At 47.2% G+C, this 14,053-nt stretch overlaps 1 protein-coding gene across 1 annotated transcript in view; it reads right to left on the bottom strand.

Annotated features, from left to right (window-relative positions):
* Positions 1-11,532, bottom strand: part of TRPC5 (transient receptor potential cation channel subfamily C member 5) — a 147,350-nt gene extending 135,818 nt beyond the window's left edge. The window contains exon 1 of the mRNA XM_053273761.1: positions 11,397-11,532. The gene's annotated coding sequence lies outside the window, so the exon portion shown is untranslated. The remainder of the gene's footprint in view (positions 1-11,396) is intronic.
* Between the last annotated feature and the right edge of the window lie 2,521 nt (positions 11,533-14,053).

The raw sequence follows: 14,053 nt of genomic DNA, 5'->3' as shown, positions 1-14,053 counted from the left end.
TTTTGCACACACGTGTGAACCACCGGGATCGGGCCCGATCCTGTCGGCTCCAGGGCAGCAAGCATGCTTATTTAGTTGCCCTTTAACATGAGGTTAAGGGAGACAGCACTCCCTTAACCTAGTTTTTTTTGGCTCATGTGTCAGCCACGGCTGCTTGTAACTGCAGCTGGCACACTCAGGTAAGGGAGGGAGGATTCCCATAATGCATGGTGCATCTCCGCGGTGCATTATTGGAGCTCGGGGGGCATCCTGGAACCCTGAGCCTCAGAGCTGCTGGGAGGAGCCGCTGCTCATCTGGGTGGGCGATCCATCCACCCAGGGAAGGGGAGACGATACCTTCTGCGGGGAAGGTAGGTTTAACCCGCCTTCCCTGCAGCCTGCCCATGAGCCCTTCTCACCGCTCGTGAGAAGAGGCTCATCGTCTCCCACTCAAATGCAAAACAGGGTGGACCCTGCTTAGCAAAGGGGGCCAGTCATGCTTGCGACCCCAAGACCAGCTCTCCTCCTGGGCAGAGTATGTGAAGTTTCACCCTGGCCCAGTGAGCAATGAGCCGCTCTTAGGGTTGATGGGGGCTGCCACTGGCTCCTGGACCTTAAGATGAAGAACACTGCCCTAGAGCCAAGTGAGAGCTTAAGTCCACCAAACGGCACCTCAAACTCCACCTCCACAGAGGAAAACTGCTCAACCTCAGAGTGGCCACGCCCTGTCTTGAGGACACCAATAAAGCAGGGTTGGAAAGCCACTTTCTGCCCTGGTGGTGTGGTGATTGTGGGGACCCTCCCAAACTGCTGCAGGTGGTTCTGGGAATGACTCCTCAGGGCTAGAGGTGGGGGTCAGGGTGACCTCCTCAGGCAGAAAGGGTGGGGATATCATCACTGGTCCCTCGAACTCCCCCTCCATGGGAATCTCTGAAAGGGTGCTTGCTTTCTAGGGCCTCTCTTGGGACGGTCTAGATCAGGCCTGCTCAACTTTGGCCCTCCTGCAGATGTTGGCCTACAATTCCCATAATTCCTGGCTACTGGCTGCTGTGGCTGAGAATTATGGGAGTTGTAGTCCAAAAACAGCTGGGGGGCCTAAGTTGAGCAGGCCTGGTCTAGATCCTGTCAGTGGACCCCTGCTCTGACACCAGGGATCTGACTCGTGGCATATTATAACAGATGCCTGCAAACCAATGCACACACCATCCATGTGGTCATAGTTCTGCTCAGGAAAACATTTCCCAATGCCCATTTTGCTGTCTTAATGCCACGATCCTCTTACACAATAGGAACTTTGAAATCAGTGGTGTCTAATACATAGACTATAGGGATCTGCCTTAGACTGAGTCAGACCCATGGTCCACCTAGCTCAGAATTGTCTACACTGACTGGCAGCTGCTCAGCAGCATTTCAGGCAGGAGTCTCTAACAGCCCTACCTGGAGATACTGCCACGAAGTGATCCTGGGACCTTCTGCATGCAAAGCAGATGTCCTTTCATTGAGCGACAGCCACATCCCCTAAGAGGAAGATCTTGTGGGGCTCACATGTAGCCTCCCATCCAAATGCAACCCAAGATGGACCCTGCTTAGCAAAGGAGAGAATTCATGCTTGTGACCACCAGCTCTCCTCCCATGCTTCCAATGCAAATCTTTAGGATTCAGATGTAAGGATCATTTTCTTGTTGAGTTTCATCTCAACGTTGCATCATCTGTGAAACTGTGAATGAGTTCATTCCACTGTTTGTTTCTTCCTTGATCTAATTCCTAAGACAACTACTTTGCCATATTGTGGAAACATGTGTTTGGCTTGCATCTTTTAAACAGATAATGAATGTTGGTTTCTAAATTTGTATAAACAATTTTAAAAAGACACCTAGATGCTCATGACTGGGGAATGAATTGGTTTTGACTTCTTTGCTCAGCTTTTCCTTCCCATCTGAAGACCTATAAGTGGACATTTTGGATCTCCAGGGGGTGATTTTGGATTAGGAAATTTTGGATTTTGAAGTTATCAAGAACTTCAGCCAACACGTTGATCATGTATGATGTCACTCTATGCTGTAGGAGGGGCTATACATGTTCATTAGCTCCTCCCCTTCAGCCTCATCCCCAAACATTTTGTGGTGAGGGGATCTAAGGGGGGATAGAATCATTGCAGAAGTACCAGAACACAAATACAGGCAGCTCAATATGTTTAAAGTCATTTAATTGTATTAAAATGTTAATAAAATTAATTTTCTAGTCTACCTTAAAAAAAGTCTATTAGCAGTTATCCCAATGCCTCTGGACTTACATATTAAATACTGAGTATAATGTATAGAGCAAATATCCTGTAAGTCAGAGTTCCCTGTAAGTCAGATGTCCTGTAAGTCAGATGTCCTTGGACTACAACTCCCATCATCCCCAGCCACAATGGTCGAAGTACTATCTTAGTTTGACTTTTCCCACCCCAGGCAGCTGAGCCAGTTCTGGCCTTTGGGTATACTTAAAGTATCTCTTTGGATCCGGATCATTATATGCTTGAAATGTATGCTGGAGAGAAAACTCCTATAAAATGCAGTATTTCTGGCCATTTATGTCTGTAAAAAGTTGAAAATTAATGAGGTGTCAATTTCATTCACCTTTGGTGGCCCTGTAAAAAATTAAGCCATTTTGGGTTGTAGTAAATGGTACTATAAATTAGATCTTAGGCTTTAACCTTACCCTACTGCTGGTTTTACTTAAATTAATGAAAGGTGTGTCATTTCCCAAAAATGCTATAATCTTTTGGGCGACTTGATGGGTTCATGAATTAGATATTGGAAGCAAAAGCTCCCTCCATCTGTTAATACCTGGTTGGATAATGTAAGGATAATGGCTGAAGTTAATAAGATGTCATAACTTACAGAAACTAAGAGTTAGAATTGCTCTTACATTTAATTTTAGGAGTGTATGGAAAGCTTTTATGAAACCTTTTATAATATACTGGAATCGAAAAAGGTGAAATGCTTAATGTTGAAGCTGATTTGTTTTCTGTTTCATGAGTGTGTTCTTCTTACTTTAAAGGGCATCTTTCTCAATTCTGGATGTTTTTGTAGTGGTAATAAGCTTGTTGTCTGGTGGGCTCAGATATTCATACTACTTCTTGAGCTCCCATAATTCCCTTTGAGTAAAGGTTCAAACCCAAGGCCATGCTTTCTTGGAAATGGTTGTGCTTCCAGGATTTCCCTGTGTCAACACTAATGCAGGCTGCATCAGAGATTGCCTTTGGGATGATGTCATTGTGCCTATATACTGGCAGAAAGTGGGAGATTAGTGCTGCATACGATCTCTCTGGTCCAGAGGTGGCCAACATAAAGTTCTCCAACTGCTGCTAGACTACAATACCCATCACCTCTAACTACAAAAAATTGCAGCTGAGGAAGAGGGGAGTCTTCATTTCACCATCTTGTCAATAAGGACATCATAGAAGACTTCGCCAAATGCTTTGCTGAAATCAAGGTATGCTATGTCCATGTCATTCCCATGATCTACTAAATTAGTAACTATGAAAAAAAAATGAGATAAGATTTGTCTGGCCTGACTTGTTCTTGACAAACCCATACTGGTCCATAGTAACCACTTTGCTCTTTTCTAAGTACTCACAGATTAACTGCTTAATAATCTGTCCTAGCATCTTGGCATACTTTACCACCAAGCTGACCAACCTGTATTTTAATATCTTGGCTCCTTCTCCCCCCCACCTTCTTGAAGATAGGGATAACATTTGCCTATCTCCAGTTTTCTGACTTTAAAAAAGTTTTGGGATGGGGCCATTGCTCAGGAGTAGAGCCGAAGATCTCTGGTTCCATCACTTGCATCTCCAGGTAGCAAGGCCAGGAAAGATCTTTGTGCCTGAGCTACCAAGTCACTGTCCATCAGCTGACCAATGGACCAATGGGCTTCAAACCTGAGCAAAAATGTGCTTGCATCTGCTGGCATTTGTGATCCCCATATATTACTTTGGGAGCATTTGCGTCGTTCTTCCAGTTGTCAACAAAGTGGCGATAGCTGTGGATAACCTGGCTCCAGTTTTTATTTTGGGTAGCCCAACTCTGCTAAATTTGATGGACACTTTGAAGATCACATCATTGCAAATGCCTTTTCTGTGAACATCGCCTCCCCACCCCCAGCCACCCCCCGCCATCTTTCTTTCTCTCGCTTCCTCTGTAGCCAAAAATGATTTACATGTTTGTTTACTCCGAGCTACATTCATCTGAGTCATTCAACACCCTCTCTCGCTAGCACACTACAATGAATTCTAAAGTGATGTGGCTGCGAGGGAATATTATGGCACTCTGTACATTTTAGACTACATCCTTGATTTCGGGCTGTATCTTCCTGCTACTGTTTCTAGCGCTGACTTTCTCTTCAGTATCAATTAATTCTATTTGAAAAGGCAGCAAATCAGTATAATGCACTGTAGTTTTCTTAGAGCTGAATATAGCTCATGATCCACCAACGGACCTCTGGCCCATTTCCAATGGATCACCTCATGCTTATTGGCTGACATCCAGACTAAGTTTCTCAATACTACTACTCAGGAGTTACGCTAAAGGTCTGCTAAATTTCAATAGGACTTCCTTTAGTAAATTTAGTCAAGATGTTCATTCACCCCTGACCACTGAGATTCTAGGAAAGAGTATTGGACCACATAGAGTCTGAGATGGTCCACCAAGGTACTTCTTATGGTCTTTAGGAAGAAAGATCATACTTCCTATTATCTTTAGTGAAGCCTGCAATGCTCAAGAAAAGGGAATCCAGATCCATGTGGTTTAAACTGACCAGAGTTCTTGAGGATGCACTCTTGGTTTATTAAATCATAGGAGATTCTATTAAAGAAAAGATTAGATCATTCAAGATTGAAGTTAGCTTATCTCTGCCTTTCGTACTACTGCTCTTTTTTAATTCCAACAAAAAAGATGACAAAGTTAAATACAACTTATCTGGGGGGAAATAGTAAAGGGTACACTGTCTAATTTCATTAGTACCATGACTCCACTTCAGCATTGCTAAAATAATCCATTCCTGAAGTAGCGTGATGGGAATATTGTTATTTTTTAAATAAACTTTGCTGGGGTGGGGGGTGGAAACCACTTTACAGATCCACTACATCATTTTAAATGATGCTGTCAGGAAAATGGATATGGAATTAGTAGCAAATTTATTGTCAGCTGCTAAAGCAGAAATCTTGGAAATCTTCCAGTGCTCCATTGATTAAGGCATGGCTTGTAAAGTCATGGGGAATTAGAAAAAATGAACCCACTTGGGCGAAATTAAAGGAGGCAGTCAAACTTTCTGCTAAAATTGGCTAACCACATTCATTCCTGGAATTGTGTTGACACTTTGCTTTCATCAAAAAAACATGTGAATATATGTACAATTTGTGTTGTCTAAAGCAAAGGTTGCCGCTCCCAAACTCTGGAATGCTCTTCCAGTGGCCATTCGCTCCTCGGACTCCATCACGGTTTTTAGAAAGCTTGTTAAAACTTGGCTTTTTACCCAAGCTTTTACATAATCATTTTATTGCTGCTTCTGTGTTTTTTTACTTGTATTGTTCTTGTGCATGTTTTTAATATGTTTTTATATTTTTTAGCTTGATGTTTTTATTGTCTGTTTTTAACTTTTGTAAACCGCCTTGGGGTTGTCTTTTAACGAAAGGCGGTATAGAAATGCAACAATAAAACAAACAAACAAACAAATAAAGGTTCCCAAGTTTGGGTCCCCCAATGTTGCTGGACTACAACTCCCAAGGCCATTGTAGATGGGGACGATGGGAATTGTAGTCCAACAACAATTAGGGGGCCATACTTGGGAACCCTCCACCTTTCAGCCTGAAATAAAATGTTTAATGTATTCAGGGGGCATTAAAGATTTATTCTCTTTTACTTCACTTCCCTCCTTGCTGGTTTTCAATTACATTTTCAATATAAATGCTACTCAGGGGAACGCTGGGGAGAGAGTGAGGGAAACAGAGTGACGTCATTCACACAATCAAAAAGGCTATTCACACACGCGTGCAAAACCGAGCCCAGCTTAAAAAAAAAAACACCTTCATTTTTTTGATCGTGCTTGAAACTTCAGCTGGCACACTCGGGCAGGATCCCAATAATCACCGTGCACTCGCGCTGGGCATTATTGGAACTCCAGGGAGCAGCGCAACATGCTACGTTGTGTCCTGGCACCCCAAGCTGCTAGCTGAGCCACCGGTCGTCTGGGCGGGCGATCTGCCCACCCAGGGAAGGAAAGGAGATCATCTGCGGGGAAGGTAAGTTAAACCTGCCTTCCCTACAGAACATCCCGGAGCTCTTCTCACCAATCATGAGAAGAGCTCCAAAAACTGTGTTCTACCTGGGTTTGGGAGCTCTCTGTGCTCCCAGTTTTCGGTTGTGTGGAAGCAAGGTAGGAGGGAAACTTGGATCAAAGTGATTGTGTGGAAGCAAGGTAGGAGGCAAAGCTACCCAGATTTTCCTCCGATCTTGCTTCCACACAATTACTTCTACCCATGTTTTCCTCCTACCTTGTTTCCACACAACTGAAAATTGGGAGCATGGTCAGCTCCCAAACTCTGATAGAAGACAGTGTTTGATTGTGAGAATGACCTCAATGGCTGACATCCTGACTAAATTTACTCAAGGAAGTCCCACTGAAATTAAAAGGACAAGTTAGGTAGGCTACCTTAGGTAGCCTACCTAGCCTCACACCTAAGGCAGGCTCATGAATGGTTTCAGGTGATAAAAGGAGGGCTTCTCAACCCTGGATCCCCAGATGTGGCTGCAGATGAGTTGTGGTCCATCAACAATGCCCTTGGGACTTGTAGTCCAACGACATCTGGGGTCCCAGGCTGAGAAGCCCTCCTCTAAGGTAAAATGATCAGGGCTCAACCAGTTTGGGCTGGCCATAATAGCTAGCCAAGAGGCTAGTCCACATGGTCATTATTTGGGTAGAGTACTGCCCAAGTTCATGAATTGTGTGCATTTATGCTTTGTGATCATATGCTCATAAAAAGCAAGGTAGGAGGCGGGGAAGTGACAGTCTGCAAGGATCTCACTGGGCCGGAGGGCTTTTCCTCCTACCTCATTAAACTGCTGGGTACAGCCCCCCTACACAGCAGGAGCCTCACACACAAACACTTTCTGTGCCTCCTACCCTGTTTGTTTGTTTTTAAGGCACCTGATCAGAAAATGGGAGCGTTCACAGCAGTGTTCCCTCTCACAGGGATTCCTAGATGTTGTTGACTACTACTCCCAGAATCCCCAGCTGCGACGGCTTTTGCTTGGGGATTCTGGGAGTTGTAGTCCACAACATCTGGGAATCCCTGGTAGAGGGGACACTGCTGTGCACTGTTCCCGGACATGGGTAGAATATGTGTTCTACTCTATTGCTGGTTGTGAGCACCAGCCAAAGGTGTGTTTGAGGCCACCGACGCGGCCAGCCTCCCAAGGCATCTGGGGCTTTGTCTCTCTCCAAAGCCATGTTGGATTTCAGAGGTGGCCAGTGTTGCTTCTGGAGCTGAACAGGACTGCAAGGTCCTTCCTTCCTTCCCAACTTGGCAATGTTTGGAGTGACTCTGAAGTTCAGTTCAACTGCCTGTGGAATTTGTTTGTTTGCTTGATTGTTTGTTTGTTTATCAAACTTATATACTGCCCAAACTTTCATCTCTGGGTGGTTAACATAAAACTATTAAAACACATATAAAAGTTAAAACAAATCAACAGTTTAAAATCAACCATAAAATTAAAACAGACAATTTTTTAAAGCTGAGAAAGCTTGGGCAAAAAGATGGGTTTTCAGGGTTTTTTTTTTTTTGAAAATTGCCAGAGATGGGGAGGACCGTATCTCAGCAGGGAGTGCATTCCACAATCTCAGGGCAGCGACCGAGAAGGCCCATCTCTGTGTAGCCACCAAACAAGTTGGTGGTAACTGGAGACGGACCTCCTCCGATGACCTCAATGGGTGGTGGGGCTCGTAGTGAGGAAGACGCTCTCTTAAATACCCAGGGACTAAGCCATTTAGGGCTTTATATAATGCTAGATATCCCAGCAGATATCCGTAGTTTGGCCTTCTTGTTGGCCTTCAAAAGAGTCCTACAGACTTACTTGTTTGGCCTGGCCTTCCAAAATTTTTGAATTGTTCTTAAATAGTTTTAATTGATTTTAAATGGCTCTGGGTGGTTTTAAATTTGTTTTTATGTTGTTTTAACCTGTTTTAAATGGTGTTCATTGTTGCATTTTACTTGTTGTGCACTGCCCAGAGCCACTGGATGGGGTGGTCTAGAAATGTAGTAAATAAATAAATAACTTCCTGGACTCTAGGAGCACCATGGTCAGGAATGCCTTGCCTTTTTACATTTCCACATCAGCAATTCTAGGCTGACATTGCAACCATTTGGTGTCTTTCATGTTCGCAGCTCAGAGCAAGCCAGCACCTGGGAAATGCATGTACAGCAAAAGCTTCAATTATGTGGTTTGCATTTCTCCGATAACTTACTGATTCATTGGGAGGAGGGGGTAGGGATCAGAACACCCACCAAGAGAAAGAATGGACCAGAACAGGAGAAGAGATGGAAATGTCCATAGCCCATATTTATATCAACAGACTGACAGCAACTCTCCTGTATAGAGACGCACATTCAATGTGCATTCGATGATTTGGAAAGAAATGGCAAAGCCTCCTTCACCTGCTGTTTAACTTCAGCTCAAAGGAGCTGGATGTGAATATTCACACAGAGAACAAAGGAGCCTTGTGCCTCTGTTCCCTTAGTGGGGCTCTTTTCTTGGATGCTCAGTACAACAAACCCAGATTTCAAAACCCTTATAGATTTTCACATGTAGAAACCAAGCTCTGGTTTTCCATGGCCTCCCCCCCCCCGCAAGCTTTCTAGAAAGAGTTCCTAAGAAATCAACAGCACGGTGATTTCTTTTCACCCCAGCTGCATGGATGTTTTGTGTTTCTACAGCCCTTGCCTGAGGTTAGCCAACGCCGAAGAGTCCCTGTACATATTTGTGTGGGGAAGGAAAACAAAAAGGAACTAGGAGAGGACGTGATTTGCCCAAGGTCACAGGGGAAGTCTGTGCCATAACTGTTCAGAGAAAGCAGATAGATGGCCTCATCATCCATACAGCAAATGACCCATTTTGCCCTAGTCCAAATCTTCTGCTCTGTGCCTACAGTTTCAGCACACCATTAAACAAGGCATGTTTGAGTTTCGCCTGATGCATTGTTCACTCCAGCCCCTATTATACCCAGTGGGAAGCTGATTAGCCCAGTCTAAATCTGAGGGCAGCAATGGAAACAGACAGAAGCACCACTGGACAAAGAAAGTTCACAACACTGTCTCTTCAAGAGAGAGTCCAGAAGACAAAAGAAACCTCATCCCTGTGGGTGGCCCAAGGCGCACCAAGCACAATCGAAGGGAAATTTGGTGGCAAATGCCCACGGCATCTTTGAACGTCAACACTGCTAACAATTGCGGTAGTCGGAATGCCTGAGAACTGAGGAATCCTCAGAGAGCAGCACCTATATTTCAAGTTGAATGAAATCAAACCAAGACTAACGGTCTCTAAATTCTTGGCAGAAAGGTATTTACATTATAAATTATCTATGAACCTAGTAAAGGACCAAGCTTCTGACAACCTGGATAGAGGGGAAAACATATCTTATGTGCAGCTTTTGTGGTTCAGAATACCTCTCGATGACATTGTGTCTACCTTTGCCATTTTCAAAGGTTGTGTGTGTGAGTGTGTGTATAAACATGGAGCTATGGCATCACAAACAACCACCAAGAGGAGTTAAAGATGCATCACATCTCTCCCTGCTTTCATCTTTGTCAAAAGGGCCTGTGTTGATGCCGGCATTTAACAACCTTTAACACAAACACACACAGGAGCCTAGGCACTTGTGATCAAATCCATGTTATACATTTTTTTTTTCAATTAAGCACATGGCCCAGCCACCTAAAATTAAACATTGTCACTAAGATTTAAAACCCCATCCTGCCCCCACCAAGCTCCAGTTATAAAATCCAGAGAAGTTGGCACCTTGGCAAGTTTGCACAGCCTCCTAAGCTGTTTTTCAAGGCACCCAGCTGGCAACATGGCCTCAGTAGTCCTAAGCGGGGCTAGTTTGCATGGCAAAACAGAGTCGATTTCCCTTGGGGCTTCAGTCCCCTTCCTGACGGCACAAATAGCGAGAGGGGAGGAAAATCTGACTGAAATGCTCAGTGACCTCCTCTTCCCCCCTCCTTCTGACATGACAGGTGTTGAATTTACAGTTCTCTGCAGGCCACCAGTGTGTGTGAGAGAGAAATGCCTTGAAGCATTCCCTGGGACAAGGGAATAGAGGCACAGAAGCAATCAAACAGGGTTGTAAAACTCTTATTTGGGAGCACACCGTTTTGCGAGGCAACGTAGAGATCATAAAACACAAGGCTTTCCTTCCCTGTTTTACCCTACATGGCCTTTCTGGGAACCATCGGCATGAAGCAGGCTCCTCAAGAGCCTCTGAACACAGTAGCCAGGTCAAGCACCCATTGAACAAGCAGCTGTAGCTGATCTGGGCTCCGAACCTGTCGATTCCCAGATCGGTCTCATCCACACATGACACTGATTGTCCACTCGGGTGTACACAGAGTCACATGCAGAAGGGGTCTCCACTCATCTCTTCCTTGGTCTGATGATCTTCTCTGGAGGCCACAACACCCTCCTGCCAAACAGCAGGGAGCAAAAGGATTGTGTTCACCTCACACCCCCGCCATGGAGAAACGGCTCTTTGGAGCGCCAGACAGGAGATTAAAGGCTGCAATCCTCTCTGCACCCTTCCTTGAGAGTAAGCCCCACTGAATTCAGGCAGACTTGCCTCTGAGTCAACCGCATGGATGATCTAGGGCTGCAGACCTTGGGAACGGTGGTGACATCCGTGCACCCAAGCCCTCCTCCTTTCTCTTTGCATGCGCCAAATCCAGAGGTGCAGTGCCAGGTTTCAGTTATAGAGGAGGGAGATTTAGGAGGGGGGGCGGTTTACAGCAAAGTTCAGCGGCCTGCTCTTGGAGAGCGAACCAAGATGCAAATCCTAACAAAACCCAGTGCATTTTAAAAGGGTGGCGGACTTTTGTAGACCTCCAGAGCCCAGGAGCTGCGGGGAGAGCACCCATTCGGCCTCCCCGGCTGCACAGCCCCCCTGGCCAAGCCTGACCCCCGAAGTCTAGACTGGTGGCGATGCCAGCAACAGCCCCGTCCACATCTGGAGCGCCTATGGGACCCCAGGCGCGCGAGCAGACAAGCAGCAGCCCCAGTCCCCAGACCAAGCAGCAGCTGCCTCGGCTCCAAGCGTCCCCCACCATCTTTAAAGACCCCCCCCGCGCGCCCGCGCGCGCCCCCTCCACGCTCGAGCAGACTCACCTGAGCGAGCGGCACCTGGAGCTCTACATGATCGGGACGACGGCCGTCCTCCTCCTCAGGGTCCCTTGGGGGCGGGGGTGAGCTCCGCTTCGGGCTGGCGGGGGGGCTGCTGCTGCGGGGGGAACCAGCCGCGGCCAGAGAATCCGAGCCCCGCCGGGCTGCTGGAGGAGGGGGCCATTGGGGCGGGGATGCGCGGGGGCTTGCGGGGAGGGGGGTCCCGCGGCTCCTGCCCACGGGGCGCTTCACCGGGTGCTGAACTTGCCCATCGGCCAGCCTCTGGGCGGGCGGGGGGTCGCCTGGAGCAGCCTGGCGAGCCAGCCGAGGCGCAGGCGAGAAGCAGCAGCAGCAGCAGCAGCGAGCCACCAGACGCAGCCCGGGCGCGCTCGCTTCTTGGCTCCAGCCTCTGCCTCCTCCTCTCCTCTCCTCCTCCTCCTCCGCTGGATTCAGGCTTGCAGGCGAGGCGAGCCCCGACGAGCCGGGCTGCGCGCCTCCCCTCCGGCCCCGTCCGCGAGAGGGAGGCTGGCTCCTTGCTCCCCCCCAGCACCCAAACGCCGCCCCCCCCCAAACCCAGGCAGGCAACTCTCTCTTCCCCTGGACCGGGATCCAGCCCCCTCCCCTCGAGGATTCTGGAAAGGGGCGTTTGGGGAGGGCGGGGACCAGGGTCGCTTCCAAGACCCCCCCCCCCAACAAAAAGGAACCCGGCTTTGGAGAAGGGGATCTTTGGAGACGGCACAACCAAGACCTGGGTGCTTTTTTGGGGGGGGGGTGTTTGTGTGGTTATTTATGTTTAAAGAGGAAGGTCCTCTTCGCCTCATTCTCCCCGATGAGGATGCGAAGGTGGGTTCTGATTTGGGGAGGGGCTTTTGGCATTTAGACCAGGGGTCCAGGGGTCCCCAGTTGCTGTTGGACTACATCGGAAACTGCCTTCTATGGAGTCAGACCCTTGCGCCTTCTCGTTCGGGATTGTCGACACAGACTGGCAGCGGCTCCTCCGAGCTTGCAGGCAGGAGTCTCACTCTCAGCCCTCTTGGAGCCTCCCATGTCTGCGGGGACTCTCACAACTCTTGAGTTCTTCCCTGGCTGAGGTCTTAATCAAAGTGATTTCCATGGCCCTTATGTACTGTGATGGGCCAGCACAAATTATTAGTGCCTGAGGCAGAAAATCCAGATGGCGTCCGCATCTGTCACTCATTAACCTAGGCAGGGCATAAACCCGCTGAAAGTTCTCTTGTGCAAACTCCCATTTGACCAGGTTGGTGCAAGAGAGGATCCTGGTGCACTGGATCATGGAAGGAACGCAGCCTCCCGGTTGAGCTTGTCAAAGCCACTGACTCCCTTTCCTGGGAAAACAAACAGCTACAGCCCTGGAATACTGGGCTGAGATTTTCACACCAACATCCCATCCACACACACCTCTGACTCTTTCAGTCTCCTGGGACTGATGCCAGTACTGAAATCCCTGCTACCTTGATTTCTTCACAAGAAGCCAATCACACTCACTGTCCTCCCATCAAGAAGCCAGGAGGAAGCACTTGGGAGATTGTATTCCTCCGCTTAACAGCTCCAGTAGAGTGGATGCTAGAATAGCTCATAGAAGCACCATATTCGCTCATAGAAGCACCATATTCCAAAAGAGGAATCTGTTTATAGCATCCCTACGCAAGTTCTAATTGATGCCCTACCATCGGTCTCCCATGGCCTGCACTAATTCTTAAATGAAGATTCCCCCACTTTTGGAAAAGGAAAAAAAAAGAAATATGGAATTTCCAACCCATGGGAAAAAGAAATCTGGAATTCCACTCCCATGTCACTTCCAAGGGCAGTTCAGACAAGTACCATTAGGGGAGGAGAAGCCTCTTACCTGGTCTTGTGGAAGCAGACATGAATTGTCCCCATTGATAAGCAAGGCTTGCCCTGGTTTGAATGGGAGACTACATCTGTGAACGCTGTAAGATATTCCCCTTAGGGGATGGGGCTGCTCTGGGAAGAGCATCTGCATGCAGAAGGTTCCAAGTTCCCTCCCTGGCAACATCTCCAAGATAGGGCTGAGAGAGATTCCTGGCTGTAACCTTGGAGAAGCTGCTGCCAGTCAGTGAAGACAATACTGAACTAGATGGACCAGTGGTCTGACTCTGTATATGGCAGAGCTTCCTGTGTTCCTATGTTCCTAAGCATCTACCCAGATGGGCCTTCACGCATGATCAAACTCCCAGTCACTGACCTTGTTTTTATCTAACACACAATCAAAACAGGAGCATGTCTTGTTTCCAAATTAAAGCAGGAAGCTTCTCCCACCCTGCTGTCGATCGTGTGAACTGCCATCTAGTGTTACCCTGAGCACCAGCCAAGTTCTCACAGCTCAAACCACAGTTCCATTCCAAGTTAGAGCAACCCTGGCGATTACACAAGCTTTTACACGGCTAGTATTTAACATTAGTGGAGACCAATGTTAACATGCTCAGTTCCACAGGAGCAATTCTTTCTCTTCCCATATGCGGATTAGCTAGTCTAATCCTTTTGTTTTTAGAGACAATGCTGATTCTAAAGATGTTTGAGCAAATGATTTAAAAGAATTAGTTTGCAAACAGCAGGTAGAACCTTATCCCTTTCCAGCTCGATAGTTACATCATTCAACTTGGTGGAGAGTTTGTCTGCAA

The sequence above is a fragment of the Hemicordylus capensis genome, chromosome 11 (assembly GCF_027244095.1).
Source record: "Hemicordylus capensis ecotype Gifberg chromosome 11, rHemCap1.1.pri, whole genome shotgun sequence".
Classification (NCBI taxonomy): domain Eukaryota; kingdom Metazoa; phylum Chordata; class Lepidosauria; order Squamata; family Cordylidae; genus Hemicordylus; species Hemicordylus capensis.
This window is presented reverse-complemented; position numbering and strand designations above follow the sequence as displayed.